Consider the following 12,192-nt stretch of genomic DNA (forward strand, 5'->3'; position numbering starts at 1 on the left):
TGAGAATCAGAACGAGAATGCGGCAGGAGCCATTTTGATTTTTTCTTCTTCTCATCAGAGTTAAGAGAGGTGGGACTGCGCAGGTGTGTGACGTCGGGCAGTGAAGTGGGGAAGAGTTCAAAAGAACACAGCCTTATACAGCGGGCAGCGGAGTGCGCCGGGAACAGAGTGAAGGCTTAAGGGCTTTGGCTCAATGGGCTTAGGCAGAAACAGGTGAGGCAAGGTAGGTTTAGGTTTGTTTTTCCTGTTATTTGAGGAAAGGGGGAATTTTGAGTGTGAGGGCAGCTTTTTGTTCTTGGTGTCGGATGTGGGAGGTCCTGGAGTCTCCGAGCCTCCCAGACGTCCACATCTGCACCAGGTGCGCCGAACTGCTGCTCCTGAGGGACCATGTTAGGGAACTGGAGCTGCAGCTCGATGACTTTCGTCTGGTCAGGGAGAGTGAGGAGTTGATAGAGAGGAGTTACAGGCAGGTGGTCACACCGGGGCCATGGGAGGCAGACAGGTGGGTCACGGTTAGGAGAGGGAAGGGGAAGAGTCAGGTACTAGAGCGTACCCCAGTGGCTGTAACCCTTGACAATAAGTACTCCTGCTTGAGTACTGTTGGGGGGGGACAGCTACCTGGGGGAAGCAACAGTGGCCGTGCCTCTGGCACAGAGTCTGGCCTTGTGGCTCAGAAGGGTAGGGAAAGGAAGAGGAAGGTGGTAGTGATAGGGGACTCGATAGTTAGGGGTCAGATAGGTGATTCTGTGGACGCAGTCAGGAGACCTGGTGATTGGTAGTTTGCCTCAATGGTGATCATGTCCAAGATATCCTGAAGTGGGAGGGTGAGGAGCCAGAGGTCGTGGTACATATAGGTACCAGTGACATAGGTAGGAAAAGGGAAGAGGTCCTGAAAGGAGAATTTAGGGAGTTAGGAAGGCAGTTGAGAAGAAGGACCGCAAAGGTAGTAATCTCGGGATTACTGTCTGTGCTACGTGACAGTGAGAGTAGGAATGGAATGAGATGGAGGATAAATGTGTGGCTGAGGGATTGGAGAAGGGGGCAGGGATTCAAGTTTCTGGATCATTGGGACCTCTTTTGGAGCAAGTGTGACCTGTACAAAAAAGACAGGTTGCAATTGAATCCTAAGGGGACCAATATCCTGACAGGGAGATTTGCTAAGGCTACTGGGGAGACTTTAAACTAGAATGGTTGGGGGTGGGAATCAAATTGAAGAGACTAGGAGAGAGGAGGTTAGTTCACAAATAGAGAAAGCTAGTAAACAGTGTGTGAGGAAGGATAGGCAGGTGATAGAGAAGGGGACCGCTCAGACCGAAGATGTAGGGGAGAAGGAAGATAAAAGATAACAAAGTTGTTTGCACCATTAGGGATAAACGGAGAGTAAGAGGTGGAGAATTTCTTAAATGCAATTATTTTAATGCTAGGAGCTTTGTTAGAAAGGTGGATGAGAGAGCGTGGATTGATACCTCGAAATATGATGTTGTAGCTATTAGTGAAACACGGTTGCAGGAGGGGTGTGATTGGCAACTAAATATTCCTGAATTTCATTGCTTCCAGTGCAATAGAATTGGAGGGGCAAGAGGGGGAGGTGTTGCATTGCTTGTCAGAGAAAATATTACAGCGGTTTTTTGGCAGGATAGATTAGAGGGCTCATCTAGGGAGACTATTTGGGTAGAATTGAGGAATGGAAAAGGTGTAGTAATGCTTATAGGGGTGTATTATAGACCACCTAATGGGGAGCGAGAATTGGAGGAGAAAATTTGTAAGGAGATAGCAGATATTTGTAATAAGCACAAGGTTGTGATTGTAGGAGATTTTAATTTTCCACACATAGACTGGGAAGCCCATTCTGTAAAAGGGCTGGAGGGTTTGGAGTTTGTAAAATGTGTGCAGGATAGTTTTTTGCAGCAATACATAGAGGTGCCAACTAGAGAAGGGGCAGTGTTGGATCTCCTGTTAGGGAATGAGATAGGTCAAGTGATGGAGGTATGTGTTGGGGAGCACTTCGGGTCCAGCTATCACAATGCCATTAGTTTCAATATAATTATGGAGAAGGATAGGACTGGACCCAGGGTTGAGATTTTTGATTGGAGAAAGGCTAACTTTGAGGAGATGTGAAAGGAATTAGAAGGAGTGGATTGGGGCAATTTGTTTTATGGGAAGGATGTAATAGAGAAATGGAGGTCATTTAAAGGTGGAATTTTGAGGGTACAGAATCTTTATGTTAGGTTGAAAGGAAAGGTTAAAAGTTTGAGAGAGCCATGGTTTTCAAGGGATATTGGAAACTTGATTCGGAAAAAGAGGGAGATCTACAAACGTTTGTACAATAAATATAGGCAGCATGGAGTAAATGAGGTGCTCGAGGAATATAAAGAATGTAAAAAGAATCTTAAGAAAGGAATTAGAAAAGCTAAAGGAAGATATGAGGTTGCTTTGGCAAGTAAGGTGAAAATAAATCCAAAGGGTTTCTACAGTTATATTAATAGCAAAAGGATAGTGAGGGATAAAATTGGTCCCTTAGAGAATCAGAGTGGGCAGCTATGTGTGGAGCCAAAAGAGATGGGGGAGATTTTGAACAATTTCTTTTCTTCAGTATTCATCAAAGAGAAGGATATTGAATTGTGTATGGTAAGGGAAACAAGTAGGATAGTTATGGAAACTATGATGATTAAAGAAGAGGAAGTACTGGCGCTTTTAAGGAATATAAAAGTCTCCGGGTCCTGACAGAATTTCCCTAGGACCTTGAGGGAAGTTAGTGTAGAAGTAGGAGGGGCTCTAACAGAAATATTTCAAGTGTCATTAGAAACGGGGATGGTGCCGGAGGATTGGCATATTGCTCATGTGGTTCCATTGTTTAAAAAGGGTTCTAAGAGTAAACCTAGCAATTATCGGCCTGTAAGTTTGACATCAGTGGTGGGTAAATTAATGGAAAGTATTCTTAGAGATGGTATATATAATTATCTGGATAGACAGGGTCTGATTAGAAACAGTCAACATGGATTTGTGCGGGGAAAATCATGTTTGACAAATCTTATTGAATTTTTTGAAGAGGTTACTAGGAAAGTTGTCCAGGGTAAAGCAGTGGATGTTGTCTATATGGACTTCAGTAAGGCCTTTGACAAGGTTCCACACAGAAGGTTAATTAAGAAGGTTCAATCATTAAGTATTAATATTGAAGTAGTAAAATAGATTCAACAGTGGCTGGATGGGAGATGCCAGAGAGTAGTGGTGGATAACTGTTTGTCAGGTTAGAGGCCGATGACTAGTGGTGTGCCTCAGGAATCTGTACTGGGTCCAATGTTGTTTGTCATATACATTAATGATCTAGATGATGGGGTGGTAAATTGGATTAGTAAGTATGCAGATGATATGAAGATTGGTGGTATTGTGGATAATGAAGTAAGTTTTCAGAGCTTGCAGAGAGATTTAGGCCAGTTAGAAGAGTGGGCTGAACAATGGCAGATGGAGTTTAATGCTGATAAGTGTGAGGTGCTACATGTTGATAGGACTAATCAAAATAGGACATACATGGTAAATGGTAGGGCATTGAGGAATTCAGTAGAACAGAGTGATCTAAGAATAATAGTGCATAGTTCCCTGAAGGTGGAATCTCATGTAGATAGGATGGTGAAGAAAGCTTTTGGTATGTTGGCCTTCATAAATCAGAGCATTGAGTATAGGAGTTGGGATGTAATGTTAACATTGTACAAGGCATTGGTAAGGGCAAATTTGTAGTATTGTGTATAGTTCTGATCATCGAATTATAGGAAAGATGTCAACAAAATAGAGAGAGTACAGAGGAGATTTGCTAGAATGTTACCTAGGTTTCAGCACCTAAGTTACAGAGAAAGGTTGAACAAGTTAGGTCTTTATTCTTTAGAGCGTAGAAGGTTGAGGGGGGTACTTGATAGAGGTATTTAAAATTATGAGGGGGATAGATAGAGTTGACATGGATAGGCTTTTTCCATTGAGAGTAGGAGAGATTCAAACAAGAGGACATGAGTTAAGAGTTAAGGGGCAAAAGTATAGGGGTAACACAAGGGGGAAGTTCTTTACTCAGAGAGTGGTAGCTGTGTGAAATGAGCTTCCAGTAGAAGTGGTAGAGGCAGGTTCGATATTGTCATTTAATAGAAAATTGGATAGGTATGTGGACAGGAAAGGAATGGAGGGTTATGGGCTGAGTGCAGGTCGGTGGGACTAGGTGAGAGTAAGCGTTCGGCACGGACTAGAAGGGCCGAGATGGCCTGTTTCCGTGCTGTAATTGTTATATGGTTGTATGGTTAACTACTTAAGAACTTTTTAAAAGCTATTATTAATGCTTTTTGAGAGGGTGTTTTTAGATGCATATCATATTTTTACTGAGTTAAGTATTGTATGTAATTAGTTTTGCTACAATAAGTGTATGGGGCATTGGAAAAAATGTTGAATTTCCCCATGGGGATGAATAAAGTATCTATCTATCTATCTATATGGTTATGCTTACTGTTAGTATAGTCTGACTTGCTGGACGTATCCCACATCCTTGTTATTAGCAACACAAAACACAGACAAAGAAACCACATTAACCCATTTGGCCTCACCTGCTTCTTCTCCTCAGCATTCCCCACACTCTCTGCAATTTAAAACTGATTTATTTTATCTCTCTCCCACTTCTAAACACATGTTAACATGAAATGTTAACTCTGCGTCTTTTCCCACAGATGCTGCTTGACTGACTGTTTCCAGCATTTTAAACCTGAATTATCCCTGCTGCTCTTTGCTCCCTCAGCAGCTTTCCTTCTTGGTGATGTGAAGAAGCTGTTATTGATGCACGGTGACAAAACTGACTCAACTATTTTCACTTACATAGCACCTTTTCACAACTAAGGGGCCAAACTCCTCCAAGGAGCATTATCAGACAGATCTGACACCAAGCTACAGCAGAGAAGTTAAGAGAGCTAATGATAAGTTTGATAAATTATGTAGATTAAGAGAGAAAAGAGAGGTGCAGAGATGGTGCACTCTAAGGAAGGAATTTCAAAGCCTAGGGCCTTGGAAATGCAACGAAGTCTTGCCAGATCAATTTCTGTGATGAATGGATTATTAATGAGGGAAAATTGAGTGGGACTGTTCTCTCACTGCAGCCTTTCAGTCAATGAGGTATCTAACAACCATTCCCCTCAGCTTCCTGCATTGAACTATTAGCAAACAGAACAATTTTCAGCTTGGTACACAGTCCACCATGGGCACAGATGTGTGGGTCCAACACCATCTCTTTTATCTCGGCCACAGACTGAAATGAATTGTTATAAGCTTGAATGTTGAGGTTTTTTTTAGAGGCCATATAACCGTCAATGTTTATTGAAAGGAAGCACCCCCCTTTGGCATTAGCAAATGTGAGATGCAGTTTCAAGTACTCAGGCAGCGGAAGCTTTGAAGGTTTTGTTAGTAATTTGTTAGCAAGATGATACATCAAACAAATTGGTAGGTTTGTTTGTTGGTGTCACATGTACAGAGGTACAGTGAAAGCTTGTCTTGCATCCCATCTACACAATCTTAATCACCTCAGAACCCTCAACACAGGAATGGAAGCAAGTCAACCCTGATTCCCCAAAGATAGCTGAGCAGAAGTAGAAAATAATAACACTACACTTCTGTGTGTGGCTGCACGGAAATTATTGGTGAACAAATACCTAGTCTTACTATATACCAGAATCTGTCTGTCCCTGGTATTTCAAAGGACAGGGCTGGCATTCATTTGGACCATGCCATGCTACCTATGTTTGTAGAAATGTTCGTGCAGCAGAATATCTTCTTCTTCTCTCTCTTGCTGCTGCTGTCAGGAAGAAGGTACAGGAGCCTCAGGGCTCACACCACCAGGTACAGGAACAGTTATGACCCCTCAACCATCAGGCTCTTGAACCAGAGGGGATAACTTCACTCAACTTCTCTTGCCCCATCACTGAACTGTTCTCACAACCTATGGACTCACTTTCAAGGACTCTTCATCTCATATTCTCGATACTTATTCCTTTTTATTTATTTTTCTTTTTTGTTTTTGTACAGTTTGTTGTCTTTTGCACATTGGCAGTCCACCCCGCTGGAGCGGTCGCTCACTGATTCTCTCATGGTTATTGGCTTATTGAGTATTCCCACAAGAAAATGAGTCTCAGTGCTGTACATGGTGACTTATGTATATGTACTTTGATAATAAATTTACTTTGAACTTTGAACATCTTTCACCAGCAGTCAAATCAGGCAATGCTCTGCATGGAAGGTCCCTGAAGCACTGCAGGGAAATAAGCCGGTGATTATTTTAGGTGCTTTCCTGAACTGACTGACAAAGTCTGTTTGGTATTTTGCCTGCTCACTGTAACTTTCACGCAGGAATGAAGACTTTGCTTGGCTAATTGTTAAATGGGCCCTCCCCATTAAATCCTTAACACGCATTCAGAGTCACAGAACCATTTGTGTTGCTTCAGGGGACTGAGATGGGAATGAGTTCATCATCCACCTCATTCAGGAATGTCCATTTGCTAAGAAGATCTGGAAAACAATGCCTTGGCTATAATTAAGCTTGCCTCCAATAGCTGTGTGATACAGGACTCTGCTGTAACTATTCCTGGGAAGATGCCCTGCGATAAATATCTGCTGCTGTCGAATGACTATCAACTTGGTGAGGGTTTCACTTTGGCCTGGCTGAAATTTGCTAGTAAAATTGCCACTGGCATTTTACAGATCCTGTGTTTACGCTCTGAGGAATGCACTGAAGTTTCTATTGGGAAAGACATCAGTTTAAGGTCTTCCCACCATTGCACACCAGGGGCTGCTATATTTAAAGATCTCTCACACTGTCCTGCTCATGCATGTATTAGAAAAAATGATATGTTGTTATAGTATAAATCTTATAAACAAGTTGGGATGGTATGTCTTGTACTGTGAATGGCAACAAATGAATGTGTTACTTATTTGCAAATTTTATTTATAAAGTATATTTTTGGGAAAAGAGGAGTTTAAGAGTTTGATGCCAGCTTATGAGACCATCTCCTTTCTTCCACCAATAAACTCTTCCTTAATTGTTCTAGGTCTAAAATAGACATTTCTATTCTATTTCATTTGAAACCTGAGGTCCATCATGGGACAAATCAATAATCTCTTCTAGTTGACACTGTGACTGCTGAACGCTACTTAAATTTACTATCAGCTGTTGTAAGCAGTCTGGAATCCCCAGAGCAAAACTATTTGAAATGAACAATAAGGGTCAGTAATACCTCTTGATTCAGATAGTTCTGGATGGAGGTCTCATTCCAGATGTTTGAATACAGAGAGTTAGGCTGCACATCCCATGCTGAATCTTCCCAGCTTGTCGTCATGGCTATCCCTCGAGGTCGAGGATGATGGTCTTCGTTCCGTTGATCTATTGGCCCACAGAGCGAAGACGCCTGTGCACGGCTATGCATGTATTTGTTTAACGTGTACTTGATGTTGCACTCCAAGAAGCACATGATACTTCACAAAACAGCCAACTGATTCCAATGGCATGGAAACCACGACGATTGGAGCTGATGGATTTGTTGCAGCCTTCATCCGCCTTCACAGCCGTTGAGTTTGGAGTAACTTCGTCCGCCTGTTCCACCGTTGAGGTCTTGGTTGGATTGTTCTTTGTCAGGGACCTCACCCTCGACCTTACCGCCATGGGTGACCCTACCAGGAGCATAGCTCCAGACAGCATCGTTCTCGGGATCTCAGGACCACACAAGCTTCTCCACCACAACAAGGTGACAGCGCCCTATTTATGTACAACCCCTACATATGAACGGGCATTTGGGAGACCAGCAGTATGGATTTGTCACGCCTTCTGCCAGGAGGGGATTTAGGACAAATTTGTATTCCCTTCTGCCTGAGTGTGGTCTTTATTCCCCCATTCCCTGCCTGTTCATATATCTTTTAAACAATTTCATACACAATGAGAACTGCCTTTTCAATGAGCTTTTAAATAAGCAGATGAATGCAACAGAACATATTATCAAAGAGGAGCAGAGAATTAGTTCCTCACACGTCATCACTAAATCACATGCATTTGTAAATCACCACAGCTGGGAGCTTGGCTGTGTCCATATTAACCTTTTGTGCAGCCTATATAGCAGTAACACCTCAGAGATATCCTGTCAGTTGTAAGCTCTGGTGAAAGGCACTTTAATGAACGCAAGTCTCCTCTTCCTGCTGAATTTTGATGCTGAGATACATCCTAGGACAATCAGTGGAAGAATTACTCAAAACTCTGCTGGTTGCTTCAAAATGAAGAGTCAATTTAAATAATTGTTTGTTCAGGTTAGTTTCTGCGCATTGTTGCAAGGGCAATCCGATGCCCCTGGAGCTGTACCCAAGCAAGCAGCCAAAATCTTTAGAAGGGTCAGCAGTCAGGAAGAGAAAGTACATGAAGTTCAAGTAAGACCTTAAATTGTTTCCACAATCTAATCTCAGAGGGTTTAAAAACTGGAAGTAGCCATCTGCAAGCTTCCAAGCACTGAACGAATAATGTTGACATTGATTGGAAATATGCCAATGTTTTCCACTAATGTTTAAGATACATGACAGAAGGGTTGCAAACAGATGCTCAGTTCTGAAAAGTATTTGACGAACTATTAGTTCATATTTGACAGCTGTGAATGTCACCATATGCAAACTGTTATTGATCTGGCTTCATTCAAGTGACCCGAGGATTGATGGAAGTTATCAGTAATGGTGATTTATTGTGGCTGCTGCTGAGGACCAGCTGGTTTCCTTCCTCAGCTGTCAGGCCTCATCCTTAAGGAAGCAAGGGGAGTGAGTGGGATAATACTTGGCCTGATTGCCAGGAATGAGGGGAGAGAGGGTGACGAGACTCATTCACTTCCCCTCGTGCCTGAGCTGCAGAGGATGTGGCTGCAACACTCCCTGCCATTCAATCACGGGAAAAGGTTCTAGAGCCTGCTGTCTTGCTCCTGTGAGATGGGCTGACTTCCCCGAGGCCTCGCTCATCAGATTTCCCCTGCTCCGATGATCACTGACCCCTGACCAGGGTCCACACTCATTGATCTCTCCGCATGCTGCACAATGCCAATACACTCCCTTTCTGTTTCTGTTTCCTGGACCAGGAAGCTTCAACAGAGAGCATTGGGGTGTGAGAGTAGGAGAGGGCCAGTGTCTGAGACAGTCTGGGTGTGAGGGCGTCACTACGTCAGAGTGAGAATGGGAGAGTGTGAATGCAAGGGAGTCAGTGTGTGAGAGTGAGGGAGGGTCAGTGAGTGTGAGTGGGGAGGGTCAGTGTGTGAGAGTGAGGGAGGGTCAGTGAGTGAGAGTGAGGGAGGGTCAGTGAGTGTGAGTGGGGAGGGTCAGTGTGTGAGAGTGAGGGAGGGTCAGTGAGTGAGAGTGAGGGAGGGTCAGTGAGTGAGAGTGAGGGAGGGTCAGTGAGTGTGAGTGGGGAGGGTCAGTGTGTGAGAGTGAGGGAGGGTCAGTGAGTGTGAGTGGGGAGGGTCAGTGTGTGAGAGTGAGGGAGGGTCAGTGAGTGAGAGTGGGGAGGGTCAGTGAGTGTGAGTGGGGAGGGTCAGTGTGTGAGAGTGAGGGAGGGTCAGTGAGTGTGAGTGGGGAGGGTCAGTGTGTGAGAGTGAGGGAGGGTCAGTGAGTGTGAGTGGGGAGGGTCAGTGTGTGAGAGTGAGGGAGGGTCAGTGAGTGTGAGTGGAGAGGGTCAGTGTGTGAGAATGGGGAGGGTCAGTGTGTGAGAGTGAGGGAGGGTCAGTGAGTGTGAGTGGGGAGGGTCAGTGTGTGAGAGTGAGGGAGGGTCAGTGAGTGAGAGTGAGGGAGGGTCAGTGAGTGTGAGTGGGGAGGGTCAGTGTGTGAGAGTGAGGGAGGGTCAGTGTGTGACAGTGAGAGTGAGGGAGGGTCAGTGAGTGAGAGTGAGGGAGGGTCAGTGTGTGAGAGTGAGGGAGGGTCAGTGTGTGACAGTGAGAGTGAGGGAGGGTCAGTGAGTGAGAGTGAGGGAGGGTCAGTGTGTGAGAGTGAGGGAGGGTCAGTGTGTGAGAGTGAGAGTGAGGGAGGGTCAGTGTGTGACAGTGAGAGTGAGGGAGGGTCAGTGAGTGTGAGTGGGGAGGGTCAGTGTGTGAGAGTGAGGGAGGGTCAGTGAGTGAGAGTGAGGGAGGGTCAGTGAGTGTGAGAGTGAGGGAGGGTCAGTGAGAGTGAGGGAGGGTCAGTGTGTGACAGTGAGTGTGGGGAGGGTCAGTGTGTGAGAGTGAGGGAGGGTCAGTGTGTGAGAGTGAGGGAGGGTCAGTGTGTGAGAGTGAGAGTGAGGGAGGGTCAGTGTGTGACAGTGAGAGTGAGGGAGGGTCAGTGAGTGAGAGTGAGGGAGGGTCAGTGTGTGAGAGTGAGGGAGGGTCAGTGTGTGACAGTGAGAGTGAGGGAGGGTCAGTGAGTGAGAGTGAGGGAGGATCAGTGAGTGAGAGTGGAGAGGGTCAGTGTGTGAGACTGAGAGTGAGGGAGGGTCAGTGTGTGAGAGTGAGGGAGGGTCAGTGTGTGAGAGTGGGGAGGGTCAGTGTGTGAGAGTGAGGGAGGGTCAGTGTGTGACAGTGAGAGTGAGGGAGGGTCAGTGAGTGAGAGTGAGGGAGGGTCAGTGTGTGAGAATGAGAGTGAGGGAGGATCAGTGAGTGAGAGTGGAGAGGGTCAGTGTGTGAGACTGAGAGTGAGGGAGGGTCAGTGTGTGAGAGTGAGATTGAGGGAGGGTCAGTGTGTGAGAGTGAGGGAGGGTCAGTGAGAGTGAGGGAGGGTCAGTGTGTGAGAGTGAGGGAGGGTCAGTGAGTGTGAGTGGGGAGGGTCAGTGTGTGAGAGTGAGGGAGGGTCAGTGAGAGTGAGGGAGGGTCAGTGTGTGAGAGTGAGGGAGGGTCAGTGAGTGTGAGTGGGGAGGGTCAGTGTGTGAGTGTGGGGAGGGTCAGTGTGTGAGAGTGAGGGAGGGTCAGTGTGTGAGAATGAGAGTGAGGGAGGATCAGTGAGTGAGAGTGGAGAGGGTCAGTGTGTGAGACTGAGAGTGAGGGGGGGTCAGTGTGTGAGAGTGGGGAGGGTCAGTGAGTGTGAGTGGGGAGGGTCAGTGTGTGAGAGTGAGGGAGGGTCAGTGTGTGAGAATGAGAGTGAGGGAGGATCAGTTAGTGAGAGTGGAGAGGGTCAGTGTGTGAGACTGAGAGTGAGGGAGGGTCAGTGTGTGAGAGTGGGGAGGGTCAGTGTGTGAGAGTGAGGGAGGGTCAGTGTGTGAGAGTGGGGAGGGTCAGTGTGTGAGAGTGAGGGAGGGTCAGTGTGTGAGAGTGGGGAGGGTCAGTGTGTGAGAGTGAGGGAGGGTCAGTGAGAGTGAGGGAGGGTCAGTGTGTGAGAGTGAGGGAGGGTCAGTGAGTGAGAGTGAGGGAGGGTCAGTGTGTGAGAGTGGGGAGGGTCAGTGTGTGAGAGTGAGGGAGGGTCAGTGTGTGACAGTGAGAGTGGGGAGGGTCAGTGTGTGAGAGTGGGGAGGGTCAGTGTGTGAGAGTGAGGGAGGGTCAGTGAGTGTGAGTGGGGAGGGTCAGTGTGTGAGAGTGGGGAGGGTCAGTGTGTGAGTGTGAGGAGGGTCAGTGTGTGAGAGTGAGGGAGGGTCAGTGTGTGAGAGTGGGGAGGGTCAGTGTGTGAGAGTGAGGGAGGGTCAGTGAATGTGAGTGGGGAGGGTCAGTGTGTGAGTGTGGGGAGGGTCAGTGTGTGAGAGTGAGGGAGGGTCAGTGAGTGTGAGTGGGGAGGGTCAGTGTGTGAGAGTGGGGAGGGTCAGTGTGTGAGAGTGAGGGAGGGTCAGTGTGTGAGAGTGGGGAGGGTCAGTGTGTGAGAGTGGGGAGGGTCAGTGTGTGAGAATGGGGAGGGTCAGTGTGTGAGAGTGGGGAGGGTCAGTGTGTGAGAATGGGGAGGGTCAGTGTGTGAGAGTGAGGGAGGGTCAGTGAGTGAGAGTGAGGGAGAGTCAGTGTGTGTGAGTGGGGAGGGTCAGTGTGTGAGTGTGGGGAGGGTCAGTGTGTGAGAGTGGGGAGGGTCAGTGTGTGAGAATGGGGAGGGTCAGTGTTTCACTTCACTTATTATGGATTTTGGTCAATCTGGGGAAGTCCATATATGGCAGAGAGAAGCACACAGCTACGCTGTGCACCCTATGGCATTGCGCAAGAAAATACTCAAGAGCTGATT

The sequence above is a fragment of the Hemitrygon akajei genome, chromosome 8 (genome assembly GCF_048418815.1).
Source record: "Hemitrygon akajei chromosome 8, sHemAka1.3, whole genome shotgun sequence".
Classification (NCBI taxonomy): Eukaryota; Metazoa; Chordata; class Chondrichthyes; order Myliobatiformes; family Dasyatidae; genus Hemitrygon; species Hemitrygon akajei.